A 27,902-nucleotide genomic window follows, 5' to 3' on the forward strand; every position below is an offset into this window, starting at 1 on the left:
TAATACAGAAAAAAAGAAAACACAAACCCAAACAAACTTAACAAATAGCAGCAATTTGAATATTCGATACACTAACTTTATAACCTGTTAAAGATATAAAGCCAGAAGATAAGGTCAAGATCTGAATGCCAATAGGGCTATGAAAAAAGGAGATGAAGAAAGTGGAGAAGAATTGTTTATTCATGTGTGAAGGAGTTACAGTGACTCAGACTCCTGACACGCTATATTTTCAGGGCCAGTTTCTAATCCCAGAAGAACTGCAAAACTGCAAGCTGAAGAAAACCTGTTACTCAGCTTGTGTGCAGAAGGAGATGCACACAAAGATGCACATAAGGAGATTTTTTTTTTTTAGTTACAGGAATAGCAGATACATGTAAAATTAAGAAACTCTCCCTTCCAAAGAAAAAAACTCGTTGGAAGGTCCACTTCTTGTAACTAATGTTGCATACGTAGGGCTTCTGCTGTTTTCTGGAGTTTATTTGACTACTTTTACGATTACTGCTAGTAGCTAACTTCAGTGAAGAAAATGCACTCTTTGTAATTTTCTCTGATATCCCTCTAATCTGTTTAACATTTTAGTAGGATTAATGTAATCTGTTTACCCAGTGACTGAAATCAGTATGGCTATTGACTTAACAGTATCTTCTATGAAAGATACTGGTGCAATGACAAGTACTTTGCTAAAGCAAATATTAAAGTATATTTATAGTAGCTTCTGTAAAATCTAATTAGCAGCCAAGTTGGGGTCTTACTGAGCAAAATGCCATTCAAACACATAATGAATGAGAAAGCCCATCTGAAACACCTGAGCTGTCACAATAAGTAGCCAAAGGTTAAAATTCACCAAGAGGAGAAGGGTGTAATCCTAAAAGGGTGGTTCAGAGCAGCAGCCACTAACCAAGGACCTTCAAGGAGAAATTAAAGTAGGAATGTGTTGGCTATGTCCATGAACTTTTCCCTATCAGCTATATGTGGGGATACTAGCAAATTAACTCTTTTGCCTCCAGTCATGCCTGTGCTGTGAAAGACTCTGAGATGTCTTTTACAATACATTTAATGTGCAAGAGATGATGTATGGATATAGCTCAAATGTGTAACCTGGAAATTGAAATTAAAGGGAGATAAAATGTTGATATATAAAACAGTGAGGACAGATTTGCAGAATTTAGAAACTGTTAGGTTTGAGATCTGCAATGGTCTTTTTGGATGATCCTGCATAAACACCTTTTTACCTTTCTTGTAGATAAGTGCTATTGTTGCAACTTTGACATATATGAGCAGGGAGGGAGAAAAAAACACATTGGCTATCTGCTAAAAATATTTTGAGAAACAAACAAACAAATCTAAACCTCTCAACAGCTATAATTTTAATAGTTGTTTTTTTTGTTATTTTCACTGAAGACTCACAGAGCTCCATTGAGTTAATATAATTTTATCAGTCCAATAGAGAAGTGGAAGCCATTCCTCAGTCTAGATTTAGTTGCCTGCCTCAGTTATTTATTTTGAGGTGATGAGAAAAGAAGGCTGTTGCTGCTCTGTTGGCCAGGAGTAACAGCTGGTATTTTCTCCTCTTGAAAGTATTGCCAAGGACAGAAATACACGGAGCACTAGTGGTGCAAAAGACTCAGAAATCTGTCAGAGCAGCTGTCACTGCGATGAACATAGTGCAAATATGCAAAATGTTACTTTGGGTTGCCAAAATCTTCAGTGGTTTTGGCACCTCTTAGCTGTAAAACTGGATGTTCTGTGGATGGTGACAGCAATAGCAATGTCAGGCACCTCTCTGCAGCAAGTAGGAAGATGCAAAGTTTTTAATCGCATGTTTACTGAGAGGCTGCCAATGGGATGGTAGAGGCAAGACAGGCATCAGTATGCTTCCGTGACTTCATCTGTGTGGATTGTTCTTTAATTTAATTTAGTTTGACAGTCAAAAAAATATTAAACAACCAGTTAGCATTTTTCACAGCAGAGTGGCAAGAAAGTGATGTGCTAATGAGCAAGTCTTCAGGTCTAGAAAGAGATAAAGAGCTCAGAAGAGAGATTTTGGAAAAGAAGATGGGAAAGGCAAGAAAAGTGCGTTTCCAGTTGTGTGTTTCTATACAAAATAAGTTACTATTCTGGAAATGTACCACATTTGTAGAAACAAATATTTTTGTTTGTCTGTTTGGTTGGTTTGTTTTGTTTTGGTTTTGTTTCCTTAAATTTCACGTGGATGCAGCTTTCGTATAGGAAATTCCTTGCAAAATCATGACATCTGAAGTTTTGCTACAGTCCCTAATGGGATAACATTCCCTTCAGTGTATTTCAGGCTACTTATTCAGTTTGGATAATCCCTTTTAGAGTGGGAAAATATTACTTCTGCTTTGTCCTCTGTCCTTCACATGTTGAAAAGGAAGGTACAATCTTATCTAATTGTTTCATAAAATTCTCCTTCATCTTGGTGGGATTAGAGCAATTATTTCAAGGTCCTGGTACAAGAGTAGCTGATGCATGGCGCAGAGGGACTTCTCTACCATGGGACATAAGGTAAAGATAAATTATTTTTTATTTTTGAAGTTCTTGTCATTAGTCACCAACCAATATTCAATATCCATTGACAGCTTTTTTTGGTGTGAAAGCTTTGTACCTTTCTTTTTTTGACTGCTGTGTAACAGGTGTATTCACAGGTATGGAAAAAAAAGAGAAACTTTTGAGTACACACATCCTTTTGAAAATGCAGTTTTTGGACAAAGTACAGTTTGTAATTATTTGCCACCTAAGCACAATGGGACACAAAGCAAAATATAATGTACATCCATTAAAATAAGAATCCAAAAGAAAAACAGAAACTAAAAGGGTTGCTTTGTTATTTCTTTGAATATAACTAATTAAAATAATAATTAAAAAGGCACTATATTCTAGCAAATATTTATATAATTTTATATTCTTTACTCAACAAAATTATTGAAACAGGAAAGGACAATACCAACAATGACAAAAAGTAAGACATACACTGCAGGAATATCAAGGAAGAATAATAAAGTGAACATGATCTAAGAGAAACTATTCCATGGCTCAGGACTGGCACCATGTTCTGGGCACTGTAATGCAACAGTAAAAACAAATAAACAAAATGTAATGGTGCATAAGGAATAGGGTAGGGAAGATGGCAGAAAATGTCACAATATAAATCAGTGACTTCCCCTCATCTGAAATACTATTGTGTATATGCCAACTCTGAAAAGATACATCAAGACAGTGGAAGCCATCCAGAGGAAGATGATTAGAATGACTTAATGCATACAAACTCTTTTCTGAAGGGAGATTGAAAAGATATGGCTAGTTTATTTCAAAGAGAACATAAAGAGAAACACAATAAAAATATATTCTGGTAATTTGCATAAGAACTACAGTACAGAGGATCAAATAGAATCAGTTGTTATCATTTTCCTAATTTTCCGTTTCAGAGAAAATCGTCACTGAAAACAGATGCAGTACAAAGGTCATGTTTCTTATATTTCAAAAGAAAAGTTAAAATAAATAGAAATAATTTTCTCATGCTTTAGCAGGAAGATACTTTTTCATACAAAAATGTAAAGATGTTTTTGTGCTTACATGGCACACAGGTTTGGATGTGGAAACTGCTCCAAAATAATTGCACAACTGCAAAGCCTCACAGTCATACCACCAGGTGCAAGAACAACTGCCACTATGTGTCGCTGAGGATTAGGTGAAAACTGTTGAATAATGAAAAAGTGATACCATAATTGATTTTGATTTTCCAATGGATTTTGCTGTAATCATGGGCAAGTAAGCTACTGCAATGTTTTTAAAGCAGAGCTGATTTTAAATACTATTCTTAAGGTACAAAAATTTAGAGGCTATTTTTTGCAAACTGTTTGTGCTATTGTTTCTTTGCCATTTAAATGTAGATAAAAATCTTTTAAACAGGGCTGTTTTGTAGCTTACAGGAATTGCAAAAATATTATACAAAACTTTAACAGAAGTAGTGTGCAAAACTGAAATGCACTATTATCCTAACGTGATTTTTGTAAACACATATGGAAAAGTTATACAGTTTATTTCGTTTTCTAAAATTTTAGCAGTTTTTTTTTGTCCTCACAAGATATCAGCCTGAAATATTCAGTATTCACAGCCTTTCAAGAAAATAAGGAATATATAACCCTACAGAGATCCTCCATCTCTCTCAGTAATGCACATATGACACATTTATGTAATGAAAATTAAGCTTCTCATGGCCAGACTCTACTTCTTGTTCTCTACTTCCCATTTTCAAGAGACATTTTCAGTTTTCAGTTTATTACAAATGATACAACTAATTGGTGTGTTGAAAAGCAAGAACAACTTAAAAACCAAATTTGTCCTTAAAAGGGAATCATCCATATTGCCTATTTTGAAGACATTATTTGTTTTTAATGTGCACTTCAAAGGGTGAGAGTTATTTTGATTTTGTAGGTATCAGTGTATGACTTTTTTTCACATTGGCAATAATTTTACCAGATTTCAATTAAACTTTAATTTTAAAGTCCTTGATATAATGAGTCTTGCATAAATATAAGCTCTATGTTTGTAAACCAGACTACCATAAAGAAACAAATTCTTCAACTAAAGTCACTTATAAATTGATAACTTCCAGAGCACTGGCCTATCTGAAATTAAGTCATTAACTTTCTCAAGTACTGCTTAATGTTTTATATATTTTTCTTCCCCTTCCCTGCTTCTCTTCTTGGCATAATTTAATTTCTATGTGCTATTATGCTATCCACTGGACAAAATCTACCTCTTTTTTTCAACCCTACAATACAAAAAATACAGCTGACTGTAATATTCGATGGCTGTTAACTACCCCCAAGAAAGTCTCCTACACCTTTACACTGGAAAAATTACTAAGATGAATTGAGACTTTGGAGATTTTTACCCCAGTCTCTACAAAATAAGGACAGTAATAATCTTTGGAGCATGGCAAATGTTAGTCCAAGTTGCAAAAGGGCAACTTGTAAATAAGGACAGAGATATCTTACAAAGACAATGAAATATAGGTGGAGAGATGAAAGAACTCCCATTGCAAAATGAATTAGGGTTATTTTAAATGCAGTGTTGTTAAGTATGTTATGCACAGAAGTGACTGTGTACCTGCATTTTTAAACCATGTGCTAAAAGAACGTTACCAAAACATCTTGTAGAAGCACCTCACAGTCTACATCTGAAAGAAGTGAGTTTTAACAAATACGTATTTGATGAGCAGGTATGAGTAAATTCTCTAATAATGAAAAAAACGCCATTTATCTTCCTGAGAATAGGTACAAGGGGAGTAATTTTTAAAACATGCTCAAAAATTCATTTGTGTGTGAATATCCTAGATAATATAAAAAGCTTGTCTGTCTATAATGACTATCATTCTTTAGAGCTTTGTTATTATTCTAATTTCTAAGGAAATTATATGTTAAGCAACACAACTTTTACACAGAAATTAAAACTGAGTGCTGTATGTGAGGCCAAGAGAGAAAGAAGAGACAGCTAGTTAGTAAACACAGAGGAAACATGCTAAAATATCCAAGACAGAACACTATGACAAGAAATCCAAATGAGAACAAAAACTTTGCAATGAAAATATTGACTAAGAATATAAGGTAAATGAAAATAAACATTTTGTAGAATTAATGGGAGAAACTACACCATTTCTATCCAATGCCAAAGCAAAGTAGGAATTCATTAAGCAGCAATAAGTTTGAGAAATATTCTTCAAAGAAAGGCAAAACATTGCATGAGAAATTTTCTCATTAGCCTCTTGCTAAAAATGAAAAAAATATGATACAACATGGGAAATTTGGTGTGTTTTTTTCATTTTGTTTGTTTGTTTGCTTGTGGGTTTTTTATTATTTTGCTCTTATTCTTTCACATTGCTTTTATTGCATAGCTGAAGGAGTAAGGCCTTGACTATGTATTAGGAAAAAGGGAGAAGAGGAAGCCCTCATAAACCCTGATAACATTAATTATTCAGCACATGGTCAGATTTATTGCAATCATTATCTGCTTTGCTTATAGGTCATGCAGTATCTTATATCTTCATGCTATTTCTGGAACCTAAAGATCAGAAATATCTTCTTCGGCTTTTTGCCTTTTTTAACAAGATTATGCTATTTCCCACCATTACAAAAATGGATGATGAATGCACTCATCACTTAAATATGCTAAATAGATAGAATCATCATGAAAGCACTAACTTTTTCTTTTGGAAATATAAAAAGCTGTTGGGAAAGTCATGTTTTAGTGAGCTACTTGATATTCAGGCTCCTGGTGTACTCAATTTAACTATAATATGATAGTTTGTTGGCAAAAAAAAATAGAGTATCACCACCTTAGCATTCTGCCTGCTTTCTGTAAGATGATTACAGGTCACAGCTTTATTTGCCCTCTTACTGGTTTGAATTCTAATATTTTTATATTTCACAGAAAAAGGTGATTATGGAATAGAATGGAGACATAGAAATTTGAACTCAATTTCTGTTTTGTCTTTCCTAATAAATGGTATAGATGCACATTGAATGAATGATTTATTTTCATGCCACACACATCTTAGTTTTATATCTTCCTAACAAAAATGTGGTGTTTTATACAACCTAAACTAAAGAGCTATGATGTGATTGTTATGGCATTTACTAAGCAGATGGGAGATACGTTCATTAAATTAGGAGCATTTTTTGCTGAATATTTTGAGGCATGACATAGCCTTTTGCCAACATTATGGTCTTGCAGATTATTTGCAGTGCTCTACAAGATCCTTGATTGCTTCTCGCTACAGCTGATGACAATGATTTCCAGAACCAGTAGAACAAATGAACTTTTCTTCTTATTTCTAAATTTTTTTCCCAGTGTATTTCTTCCATTCATATGGCGTTCAAAGTCCTCATTTATATGGAAGTCTAACCATAGATCTGTGAGGTGTGTCTGTCTTAACCCACTCCCATAAAAAAGGATGGGAGCATCTGATCCTTAACTTAGTGGTGACATAATTCTAGAGCATGCTCCAAAGTCTTTCTAGAGCACCTTCTTCACTGAGAGTTTGATGGTTAGGATTGCAAAGCTTTTCTGCAATTAGTTGTTGTCTGCTCTTAACCTCATAATTTTTTTCAGGAACACTTTGGAAGGAAGCTACAGCACACTAAGAAAGGTTTGCCGTTCCAGTGAAAGTCTAAAGAAAATGGATTAGCTAATAGCCTGGTCTGAGCCAGGATGAAGTCAATTTTCTTCTTACTGATTTCTTTTTCCCATTCAGTGAGCTCTTTTTAAACTAGCAGCAAGTTTTCCAGCTAGTGGACTGATAACACTGGAATGTTTATGCTACTGCTGAGGCATCATGGACACCTTGCTTCTTGGCCTCAGATGCTAAGGGAGCAGAAAAGTTGTATCTGCAGCCTTCCCGTAGGGTGAAGTGGACTAGACAGACAGCAAAATTGACCAGAGTATTTCATTCAATTCCATGTATCTGTATAAGCTTGGTGTAAGGTCATAGATCATGGAAGACAATGTCTTTCCTGCTTCTTCTTCCCTTCTCCTCCATCCATGGCCGGCATCTGGGGAGGACTCAATGCGTCCATCACCACCGATCCCCAGGCTCCTGTATCCTTGACCCTCATCACTCTCCTCTCAGCTTCTGTCTGTTTTGCTGGTCTCTTCAGTAGCACTCTGGAACATTTTGGAACTGCTCACAGCTCAGGAGATTCCATGGGAGTTTCTGGGAGCTGAGGGGGCAATAGGGTTTTGCACATTCCAGAAAATACCTGTATATATTTGTACACATAGTGTACAGAGTACAGAATGAGGCTGTGTATTTTGTGCAGTTTGAACTCCTCAGTGAGTGACATAAAACCCACACTATTTCAGCAGCTGAAAAGCCTCAAGGTACTACCTCCTGCCCCCAGTTCTTTTCACTTTTTGCCATGGCATATGTAAAAATCCATTGCAATATTCTCCTACTCAAGTTGGTACATGTACTTAAAACACAGTCACTTGACTTTTAAAAAGAAAAATGTTTTTTTAATATTTAAATATTCATCTCTGATACCAGCCAAATTCACCAAGAACAATACAGAGAGACAGTTCTATACGACCAGTGTTCATATGAAAGCAGAATTAACCTTTAAGGACTAAATTGTTTCCCTTCATTGACTGTAGTGAGTCTGAAAAAAGGGATAGAATGTTTTTCACTACACTAACCTCCCTCTAAGGGTACTAACTACATTGAGTGTCTTGTACCTCTTATTTTAACAGTATTTATATTCAAAAAATTTAAAATTAAATTGAAAAAGAATCAATAAACCCTCCTATATTTTTCCTAAGGAACTTTTTCCTAGAATAGAAGAAACATTCTAAAATGCACAGATTTGTATATGTACTACTTTTAAAGAATACAAAATAGTTATAGAAAAGTCGGATGAATCATGCTCAAAAGTAATAAACTTTGTGAAGATGTTACAGCAGGTGTACTAAGGATAAGCTATAGCTTAAAGTCTTTAATGGTAATTTGCAATTCATACAGAAACCTGTGTCTGTGCTGCATTTGCTTTAAAGTGCTGTGTGCTACAGAGCCAAAAAAGAAATTATTTTAATCTGCTAAATATTGTTCTGATACAACTTTTGGAGACAAAAATGTTAATTTATTACCTACAGCATTCAAAACATTCTGTTTTTGTAATTATTTACCTATTTTACATGGTCGTGTAACAGTCTATTTAAAATACAAATTATCATCAACAGTAGTCTTTTATAATAGAGGAAACTCCTATAGAAAAAGCAGGTAATTTAAATTTCTAATGAAAATGTCTGCAAAGATAAGTTCTATTATTCTGTTGAAAATGAGTGTGCTTTAAGAAAACTAATGTATTTGCCTTATTCAAAGAGTCAATGCATGCAAGTGTCATAAACATCTAGTTAATGTGGGCAAATTATTTGGATATTTAGACTGGAGTCATTGCAGAATTAGAGAGAAAGTCATAAATAGGGCCAGCAAGAGCTGGTCCCTTTCCCAGCATGAAACCATCCTGCCTCCCAACTGTGGCTACTGATGCACTGGCATCTGAGCTGTAATATGCCATTCTGGCAGCTCATAACAACAGAATGGAAAATAGATTCCTTTCCCATCATGAAAGCTACCTTTACTGGTAGGTGATACTGGCAGTGGTAGAAAGCTTTGATGCTCTCTCTCACCACCATGATTTGCCACTAAGAAACAGCAGACAGACTTTGCTCAGATGCTTTGGCAGCAGGCCAAATATTTCCTTTAAGAAGATGATGACTACTGAAATGTTTCTTCAAGTAGAAAAAGAAAAAAATATATAATCTGAAAGACACACGCTATCAAGTTTTAAAGAATGAAAATTTGCAACCTTGGCAAAAATGCACGTCATATTTAATTTACTATGATAATGTGGTTTCATTATTTTTTAATGGAATTAAACTTAGCTAATACTTGACAACTAAGACTCCTAATTTTAGAGGAAGCCATTTCACAATGCAAAGTCTTAAGTGATCGACTAATTGCAAGAGCTTTATGAATGTCAAGCATGATGTAAATGAAACTCCTAGCCTACTTTACCCTCTCCTGTAATGTAACTTTGTGAACTGTGTCCAAAGACTGTAGTAAAGTGTGCTGAGTTACTGCAGTAATACAGAATAAGATCTCTGCCATTAACATTCCTTTGTTCTTTTTTCTACTTTCTAATGTTATCCTTGAAAGTAATTTTAAAAAGCACTGTTCTACATCACTTTAAAAATACATATTTACAATTTTATTCAGTGGCATGTCTTTTTATGCAATGGAAATTATCCTTTAAAACTTAAAAATGTGTAAATCTGATCATGTTACTATTTCAATGGTATTAGAATTCCCACTTGGATTTGCCTCCCCTCACTGGTCTGGACCAGCAAGGATGGTGTTACATTTTTCTGCAATTTTTCACCAGTCTGCCTTTCAGCTAAGAGCTCTCTATATTTTGCTCCTAAATATACATTGGTATTACACAGGCTGCTGAGAGCAGATGTGTGTCCAAGGTGGAGTTAGATACTCCAGAATCCTTCCTGGCAGATGCCTTCAACTTGTTTTTAAGCTTCCATTATCAGGGGTTTTATGGCACCTCTCCAGAAAATTCATTTCAGTGTTATAGTACACCTTCAGTCAACACATTCTTCTCTTAGTGTCTTCTGCTGTAATTTATTTCCATTTCTACTTGTCTTATCCCTGGTGAAAAAAGGGAAGAATCTAAAAACTATTGCCAAGCTTATCTTCAGTCTTTAGCAGGAAAAATACACTAATTCTTGCAGTTGTGTTTCTCAGATTGCTTTTGTTGCTCTCTTCTGCATCTCCTGCAGGTGGTCCCCAAGTGGACACGCTTTCAATTAACCACTGTGTGGAAGATATTTTAGCATGTGAAACCTCACAGCTTCATCACCAGTCAATATTGACAAGTTCAGGCAAGTGAATTCCAACTAGGCATTGCGTTCTCAGAAACAAAGACATCTATTCTGTATATCCAGGTGTTGGGGAAATTATATGCTTAAATACAATGCATCTGTCAGAGTTCTAAAGCCAGAAGCCAATCTGTAAAATGTGGCCTGAGCTAACTCCTTATATACATTTGCATCAGCACAAACCACATCAGCATTGGCATCAGGCACTTCTTCCTGGCAGGGGTTCAATCCCTCAGCAGTAGCTCTGCTGACCCAAAGGTCACTGACCTGAGTGTTCACATTGGACTGTCAAAGAAAACACGGTGGCATTTCTTAATTCACCAACAAACTTGACACTCTTGCAGGGAGTTGTTTTGCCCCTGGCACCCCTGCTTCCAGCCAGTTTAACTCCTTCTGCAGTCAGACCTTCTTGCCATCCATGCTACATCACTACTGGTCAGGAATTACCACTTTCAAATGATTACAGTTTGAATTTTCCCTCCACGAGGCACAGTGATTTCAAATCCTCTGTGTTATGGAGGAGACTTTTGTTAAAAGTAAAGTGGAAATATTGCAGAACATCTACCACTTAACAATCAAGTAACAAACTTATTATTTGGAGTGTGTATTTTTCAGCTACACTTTTAATCTAATTACTCATGTTCGGAAGTATACATTAGTACAGTGTGTTCTTGAGAAATAGCTTATTAATATGATAATTGCAGGTTGATTACATTATGTAAGATTTCCTTTCTAAGTGGGCCCCTAATATTAAGACCATAAATCTTCTTTTTAAATGTATTTACATGAGTGGTCTGTTTTGTTCCTAAAAATGTTAAGCATTTGGTTGTTTGCAGCAGTTCAGGAATGAATTTAAATGCCTAAGTGCTCATTTATTAAGGAAAAAAAAAAAAAAAAAGTCTACTGTGGCTATAAAAGTAGTAAATGCCAGATTATTCAGCTATAGACGGCTGCTACAGCTCCCACTGTCTTTTACTAGAGCGGAATATTTTCTGCACCTTAAGAAGTCAGACTCTATTGTATGTTCAGGACATTTTGCTCCATGAATTCTGTAGGCAGATGTTGGATATCAGCATTTTAAATCCGTCTTTCTCTATCCAGTCTAAGCATTCTTTGTCCAATTGATTCAAGCTTTAATTTACATGACTAATTGTGACTAAATTAATAATTGTATTGCTCTTCATATCTGGTTCTCTACAAAGCTCAATAACTTTTCCTACCCCAATCTCTTGTCCTCTTGCTGCAAGCCCTTGTAAAAAGACCCTCCCCAGCTTTCCTGGAGCTCCTTCAGATACTGGAAGGCTGCAGGCTGTTGCAAGGTCTCCCTGGAGTCTTCTCTTCTCCAGGCTGAACAATCCCTACTCTCTCAGCCTGTCTCCACAGCAGAGGTAATGCAAGAAATTTGGAGGATTTGAGTGGGGTTTTTTTTGTGTATGAGACCTTGACCTAGGAATAACAATCAATCATTTTATCAAATGGGTGTAAAAAGGTGATATGAATCAAGATTAATTGATTTAAACTGGTAACTCAAAGTATTTTGGTGCACTGCTGTACCAAGGGAACTGGATTTATAAGTGAACTAAGGATGGACCTTTGCTGTCTGCACAGTCTGACATTCAGAACCAATAAAGCTGATGGCAGGAGTGCCTGAGGCATAAGTTCCACTTCCAAGACAAGTCATCTGTCTAAAGGGATTAAGGGATGCAATGAGTGAATGATGGAATTCAATTCACTTTTACATAGAAACTAGCTATGTTTAAAATTTCAGTTTATCAGTACTTTACTTTTCTCTTTGTTTTGTTTGTTTGTGGTTTTTTTGTTGTTGTTTTTCCATTTTTTCTTTAAAGGGGGTGACAGAGACAGGAGAATAAAGGGAACTTATCTTTTCCTATCTATTTTAACTTCTGCTGGGTTATTTACATAAAATCATAGAATGGTTTGAGCTGGAAGGGACCTTAAAGATCATCTAGTTCCAGTCTCCTGAATGGGCAACGACACCTCCCACTAGATCAGGTTGTTCCACGAGCCATTCAGCCTGGCCTTCAACACTGCCAGGGAAATGACATCCTCAACTTCCCTGGGCAACCTGCTCCAGTGTCTCACTACCCTCACAGTGAGGAATTTCTTCCTAATGTCTAACCTAAATCTCCCCTCTTCCAGCCTAAAACCATTACTTCTCATCCTATCACTGCACAACCTGGCAAAAAGCCACTCCCCAGCTTTCCTCTAGCTCCTTCAGGTAATGGAAGGCTGCTACAAGGTCTCCCTGGAACCTTTTTTCTCTAGGCTGAACAACCCCAACTCACTCGGCCTGTCTATACAGTTTATTATTGAATGATAGTTGGAAGGAATTCCTTCTAATCATATTGGTGTTTTATGGTTCACGAGAACATATTTAAAGGAGATATCAAAATAACTTAAGCACCACATATTTGAGTAGTGATTTCCGTGGGTAATTAGTGGCTTAATATATAATCCAGTGAGCAGTGTGTGTAATTGTTGTAATTTGTAAAAAAATAGGCCTTAGATTATGTTACCTAAATATTAGTTAAACTACTTGCAGGTATTTATAGTAGCTGAAAATTGTGGATGACTATTTTCTAACAATGTATGAACAAGAATCATGAACAATTATTTACTCATGCTTCCTCTACTCCTCAAAATTTCCAAAAGATGAGTGCTTATTTTGTGACAAATGGCTTAGTTTATTTTATTTCTAATCCTGACTCATTTAGCAGTAGCAGTGCAGAAAAGGAATAACAGTCTAATGATATAAATCCTAGTGGTTTCACTGCCAACCTACAGTTAAACACATCACCTGATGCAGATTAGTAGTAATTATTAAGATTCAGTGATCTTAATACGATTGTGAGAAACATACTCCTAATTTTTGTCTAAAAGGAAAAAGAGCAAGATCTGGTTTGACAATATGAGATTGATAAACTGAAAAAAGGCTGGATAATACTTCCTTTAAACTACCATTACTACTTGCCCTACCTAGCCACACAAGTGAAGAAAGTAACAGCTAACAAATAAAACTATTGGGACCTTTATTCCACAAGATAACAATTAATCTCAAGACAAAAGAGAAAATATGTCATCTTTTCTTTGTATGCTCAACATTCAGAGATACGCAAAAAAGCAGGCAAACCAATCTTATTTATGATAAACCTCTATCTTAATGAGAGAAAATAAACCCCTACATAAATATATATTTATGCCTCTATAAATGGTCGTGCATGGACTATTTAGGTGGGCTTATTCCTTGGAGAATCTTTCTGATCCTTAGTCTTCCTGGAAGAGAGCTGATCCTGCTCAATTTTTTAGTATTTTAATATGATGGAGAATTTAGTGGGATTTTGTACTGCCTCTTACATGGCAGATTCTCCATTGTTGTCGTAAAGAATTCCCACTGAACAATTTCTTTACGCATTGGCTGTAGCTGTTCAATATGTTCCTGTTGTAAATGCCAGGTTAGGGTAGTGTTAAGTCCTCAAGCTCTACTATTGTTAATTATTGAAAAAGGTATATTAAAAGTATGGATTAAATAAAGCTGGTAACTGATTTTGACAAACACAGTAATGTTTGTGTGTGCATGAGAATTCATAATATGCAGTAGTTACAATTTAGTTAAATGTTTAATGAATAGCATGCTAATTACACCCATATATCTTCAGTAATGTGAAACTTGAATGTTGACATGCATTTGAAAGGTAAGTCTCAGTATTCTCCTGTTCTTTCTTTTTTTTTTTTTTTTTCCCCTCCTATCTTTGGGCACTTAAATTCCTTCTTCACCCAAGGAAGTTTCTTTAACCTGTAGTACTTATGGATCCTGGAACTTGCTATCATTCTCGTTCTGTGTTTGGTGCAGTTATGGGGGAAAGCTGCAAAATGCATGATTAAATGCATCTGATGGAACAATATTTTGTCATGCAGTGTCAGATGATCAAGATACGCCACAAAACTTTGCTTTTAGGGGAAAAAAAGTAATTCTGAAATACAAATTCACTTTTATGTCTAAATAGTTTAAGCTTTCCACACTACCACAGCTCAGACTTCCCTGCTAGTCATCTAATGCACTGTGCATTCTCAGTACAGCCTGCCTTTCTTGGTAAACAGGAAGAAATAGTGAACTACTATTAGAAAAGATTTGTGTGACAACAAGCAGACAACTTAACAATTGTGTTATTCGGCCTTGACATCTGCCCTGCCACTGAGTTTTGGATTTGGATCCACAGAAGCAATGAAAAAAAGATTCTAAAGAAATTTTTATCTTGACCAAATTAATTAGCCTGATGTGACACAAAATGCAATCAACTTTAATACCTAACTTGAAAGGTCAGGTTGAAGGATTGGAGCAGTTTGATTGTGAAGTGTGCCCAGAAATCTCAATCGGAGAAAGGATGATGAATTTCTTCAAATTATTACTGGAGCAATAAAAAGCACAAGGTTGAAATGTTTGAAAATTAGGTGTGCTCACATAATTTCCAATTCATTGGTTTCCCATCTAGAGAGGGAGAATATGGCCTGGGGAATTCTTTGAGGACGTGAATCATGAAAAACCCTCATCTAAAGGCTGCTACAAGTTCAGCTATCTGCAGAAATGGTTATTAAAGTCCCTTGAGGAAATCCAAAAGCAGATGTTGTGCAGGATATGCCTTCGGATGGTGGGAAAAGTTCATCCAAGTAGATTAATTCCCATACAAACTGAACTTTTCCCCTGTATGCTTGCAGAGGCCTTGGTGCTGTGATGCAGGGTGATGGAGGATTCTTGAGGACATGCCAATAGTAGCTCATTCTCTATACTCAGTATAAAGCAGGAAGCTGGAGAATGCTTACCCGGCTGCAGGGAGAAGCAATTCTCTTGATGGCCATCAGCAAAACATTAAACTCTTCCAGGCAGAGGAAGGAAGTCAAATGCCCCATTAGCCAACTCCTCTCATCATGTCTTTTTAGCATCTTAGTAGTATTTGATTCTACCCAAATGCAGCACAGCCTTTCTTGGGTCTATCCATAAAAATGCCAAATAGAACACTAAAAACTATTGGTAAAACCCTGATCTATATTCAATTTAATTTAGTGTTCTGGAAATATGTTATAGTTGCAAATATCTAGTTATGTTTCATTAGAATGTCAAAACAGAAAGGTAAATTTTAATGAGACTATTCTTTTTAAAATGAAAATATTTATCTATGCATTTTTTGCACCTATTATAATAGGAATTTATATTTTTTTTTTCTGCTTATACCAACAAGTTCTGCAATAGATGCCATGGTATGGATCTTCTGAAATTGCAGTGAGAGTGTCACTTCAACTCATTTTGCTTTGCAGAAGTCCAGGTAATTGAGCCATGTTTAGCCATCTGCTTCCCTGAGCAACATATTTTGGGATAGATAGGAGACAGAGATAGAGAAATGTTACCACCATCCATGCAACCAGTAACATAAGAAACAGGGTTAACAAATGGTACTTGTGCCTGATGCGTAATTTTGTTTACAACCAATAGAATATGCTTCATTTCCCAGAAAGTTAGATGTGGTATTATTTTCTCTCATCCTCTAAGGTACCCCTAGTCACAGTTAAAATTAATTACCAGTCTTACTTCTTGAAAAATAATGTCAATAGCAAGTTGACAGGACAGAGTGAGCAATTTGAAGTTTAATACTTAGTCTTTGTAAACAGGAACAATAATTTGTTTACTTCTAGTGATTATTATCAAATACTATGATACACTTCAGACAGTCTTTCTGATGAACAAGTTTCCTCTAATAGATAATGATATATATCTGAAATGTGAAGATATTTTAAGTCCTTCAGATGTCCAGAAGTAAATACATGAAATCAGTAGATTTTATTACTGTGGAAAAGATTAGCCAGGAAAGAAAAAGAAAATTAAATAAAGTAATGTAAAAGGCCAATCTTCTGGGAAGTATTACAAAAAGGAAGGCCAGAGGGACAGCAACACTCCATGAGTGAGAAGAACCTGGGTCTACACAGAGGTGCTCTCTCAAATGGAAGAGGTGATAAATTATATGGGAGAAATTCTATGGAATTAAATTAAATTTATCTTACTTAGTGCTGATTTAGTTATTTCATCCTAGTTTCAGTGATTTGTTTCTATCAATGTATAGTGCTAGCAGGGGTTGAAGAATAGTAGCGTTCTTTCAGGTAGAGATATTTAAATCCTCCCCACTAGAATATTTTTGTTGAGTATAAATATGATGTGGCTGTGAAGGTGAAGAGAGAACTCAAATACTATTTAAAAATTTTTAAACGAAGTTGAGAATATGTAATTCACTAAATTAAGTGGAACCCAGACTTTTTACTTCTTGAAACAAAAAGATTAAAATCTAGTGTATAAAATAAAAAAATGTTTCCATATAATCCTTTAAAAGAAAGTGCTCCACCATTGGCAGAAAGTAGTAGTATATATGTTCAAGCCTCTGTAGACCATCTTGTAAGTTCCAAGTGGAAGTAAGCAGAATATCTACTCGTAAGTAAGGAACTCACCTTTCTGCTCTGCTGAAAACTGGACAAGAATAAATGTGTTACAGGTCTAATTTCCAGAGGAGGTGTCAAAGAGTGTGGTAGAGCCTGTGAAAAATTAAATTTCTCTCCATGTGGTTTTGGACAAAGACATAAGTGCCAGTACAATTGCAGTAAATCTGGGAATGAGATCTATGTTATACGAGCTAAACAGATGGCCAGCTTATGTAGGTATTAGTTTTAAAAGGCAGACATAATAATTGTTTGGATGCCGGGAGCATTTGAACCTGTGGATGTGGTGCTCATTTGAGGTGACTGAGCACTGGGCTTCTCAGTGTTGTAAGCTGCTTCAATTACAACATTTTCAAACCCCTGAAAGATAACAGAGGGCTAAAGAAGAGGCTTTCAACATTCCTTCCTTTGCTAGAAACCACCCTTCTGAAACTGCTCCAGAAACTTCAGCATTTCCTTAACCAGCCATTTCAGCAGTTATTCACTAGTAGATGTCACTCGAAGGTACTTTGCTTGATCTTGTTAACTCGTGTTGTACAAGGATTCAGCAACTCATAGTGTAGCCATAGAACCTGACTCCTGAAAAATTTCTTCCTCTTATAATTCTTATTCTCTTATAATTTCTTTCTACTCAGTTGTCTGCCTAATTTGTTGTTTATGTATTACTTTCAAACTACTTCCTATTTTCAAAATAATATGTTGCTCTACTGAGTATCTTTCTTAGAAAGCATTATCCCAGAGAAAAAAGGTTAACTGCTTTTTGTTAAACTTAATTACCTGTATTGTCTGTAACTATATTTATTGCTGCTTGAAGATCACTGGTTCTGAGTTTAGTTCAACAAGATTAAAGCATTATTAATTCAGTCTCCATAAACAAGTGATCTCCTATATTCATACAATGCTAGATTGCAAAATGTTAGAGAAATGATAGTTATTTTTGGAAAGATATAGAAATAGAATGCTTTGTGCTATTGGTAAGGATGGCTGTTTTGTTTGCAAGGTAATTTAATTTTGATTAATTTTATGACAGCTGTATATACTTTAAAAAAGAAAAAAAAATATTAAGAAAATAAATTTATTTATTAATTCCTTTCCTTATAGCGTAAGGAAATATTCAAACAGCAAGAAAAGGCAATAAAAGTCCAGAGAGATAATGTGGTACAGAATTATAATGCTTGAAAATATTCTAGCAATGAACAGGGAAAAACCAACATCCTTCAAAAGACTTACGAAGGGACATTTCCTATTTATGCAAATTATGATCATGTAAGGAATGATCAAACTAGCTTTCCTACAGAGTGCCAATTTGTTAAATGGAACAGATTGAAAATAACAGGGCACTTCACAAAGGCATAGGGCATGCAGACCTATTCTAAACTAAATGGGATCACAAACAATAATTTGAAAATAGCATGTAATGTGTTTTTTCACCCTAGCTTATACATCCATAAACAAGGTAGTGGGTGTGTTAACCTGGTGTAAAAGCTCTCCATTTTCTTGTTTAATAGAGGCTAGTTTATATTCTAAGAGAAAAGAGTTCATTATTTCTAAGCAGCAGAAAAATTGTCACATGATTTGGAAAGCTCTCAGCACTTTGTAATGATGCCACTTTTGTAGAAAAAGAATAAATTGCACCATGTGTTATTTACAAAAATAATTCCAACTGTGTCTGGTTTCTTTTCTGAACCAGTTTTAGTGCCTCAGGAAAATAACTGAAGTAAAATCAAAATGCCAAAGTAAAATTTGTCGGAGAGAAATGTTCGTTATAAATGAAAAAGTTCTAGCTATTCATCCTCCAGGGAGAGTAGCTTTCTGCAGTCATCTACCAGCTAGAAGGGGCTCTGCTTTGAAAGGCTCACAGCAGGTTGTGAAGAAAACCATGCCTATTCCCTCTGTCCTTTGAGTGGTTTCTTATGATGTATTTTGTTTATTGGGTTAAAGACGACACGTCAAGCAAATGCAGCCATCACTGAGCTTTAGTTAGTCACTCTTTTTGCTTTTTTTTTTTTTGCAGACAAGCATTTTTTTAATTTCATGCACACCACTGAGCATAGCAAGAAATCTCCCAGTGTCTGCTCCTCAAATCATCAATGAATTTGTGTTTAGCTCGCCTCTTTTCCACTATCAAGACAAGCCACACGTGTCCTCATCCTGGGGTCAAGTACTTTGATCAGAGTTGGCAAAACACTTGTTTCTCTAGTTCAGGATCACCACCTTAATCATATCAAGTTTTACAAAACACTGACATAAAGCACAATGAAATCAGCAGCAGGAAAAACCTTAAAAATCTCCTTAAACTGGTATCAAGACAACCCCTGCCTGAAAGCTTCTACTTCTCTCACGGTAGATATTAATAATGTTACCTTTTTGAGTTTTCAAGCAGCATCTCTGAATATTTTATCTCCTAATGTAGGGATAACCAATTCTAGGGTACAAGAGTAAGGTTGGAAGGAGGAAAAGGAAAATAAAGTATCAATAATCCATTTATCTTTCCATAAGAGTGATAAGGACTTCTGAAAAGCAGGGCAGCAACAAAGGTAGAACAAGATAAGAAGACCAGAAACCTAGATGGAAGATGAAGAAGCAGGTGGAAACTGAAAGAACAATTTAAATTCTCATAGTAACTAGCAGATAGGGAGATGTACCTGTCACTTGAACTGTATATTGCATGGGAACCATTGTAGGATGTCATGGGAGCTTTAGATGAGTCCCTTGTGTTGTTGCATATTGTTGGATATGGGCTGGAGAGCGTAATTGTCTTACAACCAACATGTCCAGCTGTAGGCAGCATCTCCATTAAGCACTTGATAAGTTTTGAAGAAAATCTGTTGACTGAATTAATTTCGAAATGAACACTATTAGTGCATAAACACTGAAGTCCAAAACACCATTTAGGAAATGAAATCAGTAAGATGACTTGTTTAAAGCTGCACTACTGCTCTGAAACAAAACTCACTACCAGAAACAGCCGAACAAGATTAATGCTGTTTTAATCTGTAATTTTTTTGTTGAGAAATACAGAACCCCCTTCCTTGCTTCATTCATGCATTCAGTCTGCTATTCTGCTTCACCACAGCTTTAGAAATAGCCTGTTATTGACATTAAGGGAATGCATAATTATTTTCTGTCTATCTCTCATGGAGCATTCTTACAGGAATGTCCAGCCTCATGTGAAATGTTAAGAGAAAAAATCTAGAAGATGAAATGTCAGGTCTTCAAAACTGAGGATGTTGTGGAGAGGAGTGGGGAGTAAATGGATAAACATTTGTGAGTATTAAATAATTTTCCTCATTCCAATTATAATTTTGTGAGCATTGATGTACAGAAGATTCCTGATGTGGTCAAGTCTGTTCAGCCTTCTGTCTGCAAGTGAGGTGCATGATGAAGTGTCTTGAATAGCTATGAAAAGAGATAAAACTTTATTACCTCACATCCAAAGTTAGTTAGGGAAATCTGTCATATCAAAGAGAGAGGAAGACTGAAGTTAATGAGCTGCTTTCCATATGATGGGTTTCTTTGAAAGGAGCTGTTTCCGCATAGTGTTATCACTGAAGAAAAACTATCACAGAATCAGTGAGAGGCTCCATAATTAATAAGGTGCAAGAGCAGAGTGCTATTTAATATAACATAACAACTCTGAAGTGTAGTTAGTGTCAACATGGGCCTTTATTTACAAAGACTTATTCACTATCCCTGGAAAATTAGGACCTATCATCAGAATCTTAGATCTTGGAATTACTTCATTATTATGCAGTTAGCAATGTAATGCTTTGTTATAATTTGTGGCTACAGTCTACATTTCCAATTACTTTAAGATTCATTGCATTGATACATCTGTTTGGTAGACCAAGTTGGAATAAGACACATACATAACTTGGCCAAATATTCAGCACAAAAATAAGGCTTCAAGACATCCCAAATGCTAAAACAGTTTGAAGTTATAGCCAGCATACTCCAAGCACGCAGGAGGGCAGACAAGTTTGGTTGAGAAACTGCTTTTAAACAGCAAGTGCTTTATTTGTTATTTTATTTCATCTCACATGCTGATGTCTGTAACCGATCATTTCAGCAAACTGAACAGTTAGTCAGAGAATAACAGATTCCCTGGAGGAAAGAAGCAGCATATTAAACCCATTAATTAAAGAGATGTTGAAGTCTAGGAATAGCAGTCTTTTCATTATACATATGTGAAATTAAGTCATAAAAACAGACTCCAATCTCAGATGCTTAAAGATCCAAAACGTATTTCACCTGCAGAAAATAAGGTGTATTCTTTCATTTTCACCCATTTTACCACTGCAATACCAGCTTTAAGTCTGAAGAGGCAAGAGTTTGAAGAGGTAACACTCTAGAGTCTAAAAAGGCAACTCTAAAGAGGTAAGAGGTAATTCTAATGAAATAACTCAGGCTTTAATATTGTTTGTACTCATTAAAAAAGGATTATTTTTCTCCAGGTACATCTGAGGAGATAGAAGTTCTGTAGAGTTTCAGAAAAAGTTAAAATATTGGCCAAAATTCTGCAAAGTTTTCTGTAACATTAATAAGGACAACTAAAATTACCCTGTGTATATATTAAATAGCCTGTTTGAGATCTAAAGTTGCTAGCATGGATACACAACATCAATAAAAGGATGAGAAAAAGTACTTTTAAAAGCAGCTGAGCAAAAGGCAAGTTTTAAACCTTTCATAAGGCATAGAAGAGGGTATGAAAACAAGACTGTTCCCTTCCAAATCCTAGTCTTAAATTTCCATTTTCCATTGCCATTTTTGTAAGTAAATAACAAACAGAAACGAACAAAGGTATTATATAGAAGCAACCAGCCTCTCATTTTGAAGGTGTTAAGAACTGCAGCATGCTTAAGTATCAGTAGCATATTGGAAGAGTGATAAAATGAAATTCACAGACTAGTGATTCTACAGACAGCGTTTAACTTAACATTAGGAAACGTAAATTAAAGTTCAGAAAACTTGAACCCTTTATTCTGACATGGTATATTTGTACCTTTATCTTCATCATTTTCTCTTCACTTTAGAAATCAGGAAGCCTTGCAAAAACTTGTGATTTTGACATAGTACTTCTGTTGTCCTGAAACATCTGCTGCTTAAATTATAAAATGCCATATTATGATATTGTAGAAGTTAGGAGTTGCATTTTATGTGTCACAGGGAATCTCAAACAGGTTAACTAAATGTTTGGAACTGATTATAGGAACTTTTATATCTTGTTCTTATATTCATCTGTTTGAGAAAAGAAAAAGAAATAAAGCAACAAACCAACAAAAAAACCCCAACCAACCCCCCCCAAAAAAAAATCCCTAAAAAACGTCCCAAAAACCAAACAAGCAAACTTACTTGAATCCATTCCTTTCTGAATGTTTCTGCTTACAGCAAGTTCTTGATTTAGTAAGAGGAGTTTGCCCTACTGACATCAATTAATCTAAAGGCTCAGATTCTGAAAAAAGATCTGAAGAACATACCGGTAGTCAAAGGCAAAATCCTCAGAATCTGTGTTCAAAAATGCAAACTTTGAACAACCGAATTCTAAAATTAATTCATTAATACAATTAAACTTGGCTTTGGGTAAATCTAAAAACGTCCAATATGATATTTATTGAGCTGAAAATCTTAAATAGCATTAAATATTTCTGATGTTCTTAATTTTTTCCAGGCAATGATCACTCATGTTATACTTTAACAGAAGATAAGATTTAATCAAAAACCCTAAATTGTTTTAGTGAAAAGAAGGTTAAGTATGAAGTAAAGCTTTATGTACTTCTGTGGTCTCCTGGAAGAGTTTAGTGTTGCCAAATATTGCTTTAGAGCTCATACAGAAGTAATTCTTACTAAAAATATTTGGAAATTATTTTATAGTATGTGAATTTTCATATAAACCTAAATTTATTACACACAGTAATTGGAAACAATAACTAGAGTTTAATAAAGGAAGTACAATACTGCTTTACTTGTGGGAGACAAGCATACAAGCATAATGAAATTTACAACCATCTTTACCTTAATAAAATGCATAGGTCTTAATCCAAGACTTTAATCAAGGTCTAAGGTCGTATTTTTCAATATTTTGTCAGGATGAAAATGTTCCTCTCCGACTTCTGTCAAATATCCATATTCCTCAAGTCCTTTCCTCCATCCCCACATGATTAAATATCTTGTTTTCAGGAGCCCCAATAAAGAAACATGATGCTCATGCATTTTATGTTCCATGGTATTGCTTTAACATCATAACAATTTCAAAGTAATCTTAATAATTTTCTTGTAGAAATTTCAAAAATTGTGAAATAATACATGGAACTCTTACAACAGAAAATATTTATTAAAAAAAATAAAAATCAAACTTTCATGCTCAAAGAATTTAATTAACTTCTGATTCCAAATAATTCTTATCAGCTATGACCTATCATCTCAGAACAATTGCTACTTATAAAAGTATCTTCCATGACTGTATTTTCTTATTAAATGATAACTGACATTAAAATTTCAGAATAAATGCTTTTAATTCAGTCACTTTTGTTATTCAGCATTATAGTAATATAAAATTATTTTATTTTTATTTATCCAAGTAAGTACTAAATAGGAAATGTAATTTATTTACTAGCTAACAGTAGACTTTGAAGCATGAAGAGAGGTTTTTGTAAAAATAGTTTGTATTAATAAGTATAATAAATTATTGGTAGAAATTCATGATAGCAATCTAAAAACCTGTGTAAGTAATTCTGCTGTGCTTATGTAATACTGTGCTAAAACTACTGCTGACTAATTCCTTGAACTTTATAAGTTTTACGCAGACTGCAGTGGACTTTCCACCATGAAAGTCTGAGATTTCTGCTTCTTTTCCAGCTGTTGTTTTCAGAAATGTTATGACATCAACCTTTTGCAACATTTATTCTTCTAGCTTCATCTAAGATATAGTGGGGTACAGCCAGAAGATCAGAGACAGAGGAAAAATGCTGTCTAAATTTGGACATAAATACAATATAGACAAATTTTTCAAATAAAATTATTTGCTTCCTTTGATTGACACTTTATCCTTGAAGGTATGAAGGAGATAAAGAAATTCTATTTCTTAAATCTACTTCCTTTCTTAATCTGGATTCCAGTGTGAGGAAAGGAGTTATAACCTAGTTACTTCAGTGTAAGCAGCATTTTGTCCAAATTATAATGAAATGACAGAAATACTTACATATGTCTTTCCTCTCCAGAGTTCTAACAATTTTTTTTTTCTGAATGGCTTGACTTGCTTAAATAAATAAAGCAATGGAAATTGTTGTGTTTGAAGACCTAATCCTACCACAACCATTGTCAAAGACAAAAATAGATTAGAAACATTATACCAGGAAGTTGCTTAGCTTTGGAAGTTGATACAAAACAAACCCATCAGGTTTCCAGTGCTATGGACCACATCTTATTGAACCATCAAGAATGCACAGACTCTGTAAGCAGACTTTGGGTCAAGTCATGAGAAGTGAGCCTGAGATCACTTTGGCCAGAATCAGGAGATACCTTCCTTGCTCCTTGTGAGGGACCAGCCCTCAGGACTTACTTTGGGAAATGGTATCTAAACCCCATTGTAGCCCCTGCTCATATGCCTCCCAAAAGACCTGCCTGGGTGGACAGAGACTGCAGGAATGGCCTGCATAGGCCTCCAGCCTGCATAGATGAGATAATGATCGAGATAACGACAATGATCGAATGGGGCAGCTCCACTCCAGCTGCTCACACATGTATGGCTCAATCACACAGTACTCGTTGTGAAATCAAGATTCTAGGCCTATAAAATAGGGGGCTGCAAGGGTGGGCTTCGAGAGTTTCATCAACACTGACCACGGACACTGACCCTCCCCTGTGGGCTGGACCAAGGACACTGGATCCAGGACTGGTGATTTTCCTGTCCTCATCATATCTCTCTTTATCTCTCTTTCTCCCCCCCTCCTTTCTCACCTTTTTCTTCTCATCCCCTTTTCCTTACTTAATATATATCTGCTGGTAGTTTTGTTTAGGTTGCTCAACACTAACTCCTACTAGTGTAATAAATGTGTTATTTGTTATAAGCAGACCTTGTGTGTCACTGCACCTTAATCTGATCAAGGCCTATTGGACGGTCAAGCTTTTACTTGGACCATCGTACATTTACTCTCTCTGGGAAAAGACCAGGTCTGAGAGAAGGATTTTGGGCCCAGCTGCACCTGGCTCCTCTCTGAAGGAAGTCTAGAAAGCAAGGGGGTTCAGTCCTAATCTCCCTGGGCTGCCCAGTCTGAGTTGTGACATGTACAGGACTGGATCCAGCCAACCCTGGCTCCTCTATTGCAGGAGTTTAGAAAGCAAGGGGGTCCAGTTCTAATCTTCCTGGGTTAATAAGCATGGGCCGTGTCACTACTCTTCCCTCTTCCGTTTATTAACCTCTGTTTATGAAACTGTTTTCAAGACCTCTTTCCTATGTCTGAAAAATTACATACATTTTCTAGTTTAAGTCTTTGAAAACTGGTAGATCATGCATATTCTAGAAATGTGATAATGCAAACTGGACAGAAGCAAGGAATGCTTTTATCCTGTATTGCTATTCCTGTTGGTTTTGTATAGTCATTTTCAAGGTTTCACAAATGGGGATTTGTCTTTCCCTTCAATTATTCATGCAGCATTTTTGTTCCAATTCTGTCTGCCTACTTCCCCAATCAATTACTCTGATAAAAATTCAGTGCTTATTTTGTTTCCTACTGACTTATTCATAAAATGGAGAAGTAGCTATTCTTTTCCATTATATACTATTCACAACTATCTTAAGCTTGTATCATCCTTTTAAGAGGACTTTTGCTCAGCAAGGGTAACCATCATTTAGCAGCAGAATGATATGATGGTACTTTGAGATACAAGCATATTTTGAAAGAAATTGGCTTGAAAAGCCTCCAGAAAAAAAATATTGCTTGAGATCTTTTCATACTGTCTTTAAACAGAGATTATTAAACCCTCTGACTTTTCAATGAGAATAACTGATCATAGTTCAAACTATGAATGAGAAAGTGCTCATAGAGCTATATTCCAGAAAGAGAGATTTCTTTATTGGTGTAAGTGAGCAAGGTAGTTTGCTTGTATGTCCACTTTGATATCAAGACTCTGAATTAAAATTTCGCGAAATAGGAAGACCTCAGAGAGATAAAAATCTACTCTACTCCATGCTGCTTTGCCAAAAAAAGTTTACTTTAAAGTACATTTCTGACCAAAGTTTCTTCTGACTGAGCCAAAGCTGCAAGACTATTCCTACACTTGGAGAAAACAGCTGAGCCAATACACAATTATGCACAGTCAACAGGGCTAGCAGGTGGAAAAATATTTTGACCCAGAAGTTCTTATTTCTCTTGAAAAACCAAGAGAGATTCATGAGATTACACACGACACTAAAATGATTTTCATGGTGGGAACTAAAAAGGGTTTAATACAAGGGTAAAAATACTTGTGAATAGTAAATGTATTTATTTAAATATTCTAGAGTACACCTATGGTTATCTTAACATCCCACACAGGTTTTGGAGTAGTTCCATCTGACTCTTGGTAAAACATGAACCCTATGAAGGTTAATATGCTATATCCAGGCTGGCAAACAGGCCTATCCCATTATATTATTCATTAATATATCTGACAACTCCTTAGTTTCTGATGAGCATGACCTTCCTTGCTGGTAATTACTCTGCATGATTTGACAGATATGATGATGAAGAATGGATACACTTTATCCTGTGTAGAACACAAAGAGGAAACGATCAAAACCGGCAAGGTTTTAACTGGAGAATTGGAGATTGAAATTCTAGTCAAATCCACAGCAATTCATTCACAAAATTAAGGATGTAATCATCACTCATCTTTCATTTGCTTGTAATATAATAAACACAGAACTCTCTTCCACCTGCAATTATTTAAAACTTTATCTCATAGATGCTTGAAAGTTTGAAGTAAGCATGGAGAATGGAAAAGTTCAAATGTTCAAATCAAACCATTATCTCATTCTCTCACTTAGGAAATCATTATAAACTCCAGAAATAGTTTAATGTACTTACAAAATAGGAACACTGAATTTATCACTGTCAGTCACTCATCCCCTCACCAATATGTAAATGTTGGTAGTCATTCTAATAAGTTGCCCTAGCTCAGAGTTGGAAGATCCAAACTCTTTTTTTTAATAGTAATATTATGGATTAAGATCAGGACGAGAAAAACAGAACTGCAAAGTTAGTATGAACTCAGTCTTCTCGCTCTTTGATACCCTTAACCTTTATTCTGATTTTGAAATGCATTGAATAAATTGACACAGTTTTCTGAGAGTGATTGAAATGTGAGAAAACGCTCCTATCTTTCTTTGCATGGACCATGGCATAAGTGGAGACAACAATTTCCATTAGAAAGCCACATATTCACGGGTAAAAATGAGGCAGAAATCTGATTTGTTTGATTTCCTATGGCACAAAGGTGTACTTTAGGGTAATTTTTTTCCTGGACAAGCACTCTTTACTTTCAGAAATCTTGTCTGACTTGAGTCAGAAGTTTTCACATATTTACCCAAATTTTCTCTATGTTAAAAAGTTTAGAAATTCCTCCAGGCAAAGCCCAGATATGCTTAGCACTACAACATGTACTATTAGCTTATGTGCTGTGTTGATAATCACAAGCTCGACAGGGGCATTGTGTTCAGCTTGCCTCTGATTTAATGCAAGTGCTCTGTACTGACTCACTGTAAAGTTGATGTGTGCAGTGCAACTCAGTGCATATGTGAAGATCATCTGAGCTGTGAACGTATTTTGGGCTGAAAAAATTCTGAGAGTCCTAACACAGGCAATTGCATTCATAAAATGCCACAAAGTTTAAGTGAAGTTCAACAGATATAAAGTTAGAACATGATGCATTTCATTTCACTTCCTGAATTACATACAATT

Source organism: Apus apus, chromosome Z, assembly GCF_020740795.1.
Source record: "Apus apus isolate bApuApu2 chromosome Z, bApuApu2.pri.cur, whole genome shotgun sequence".
In the NCBI taxonomy this organism is placed as follows: domain Eukaryota; kingdom Metazoa; phylum Chordata; class Aves; order Apodiformes; family Apodidae; genus Apus; species Apus apus.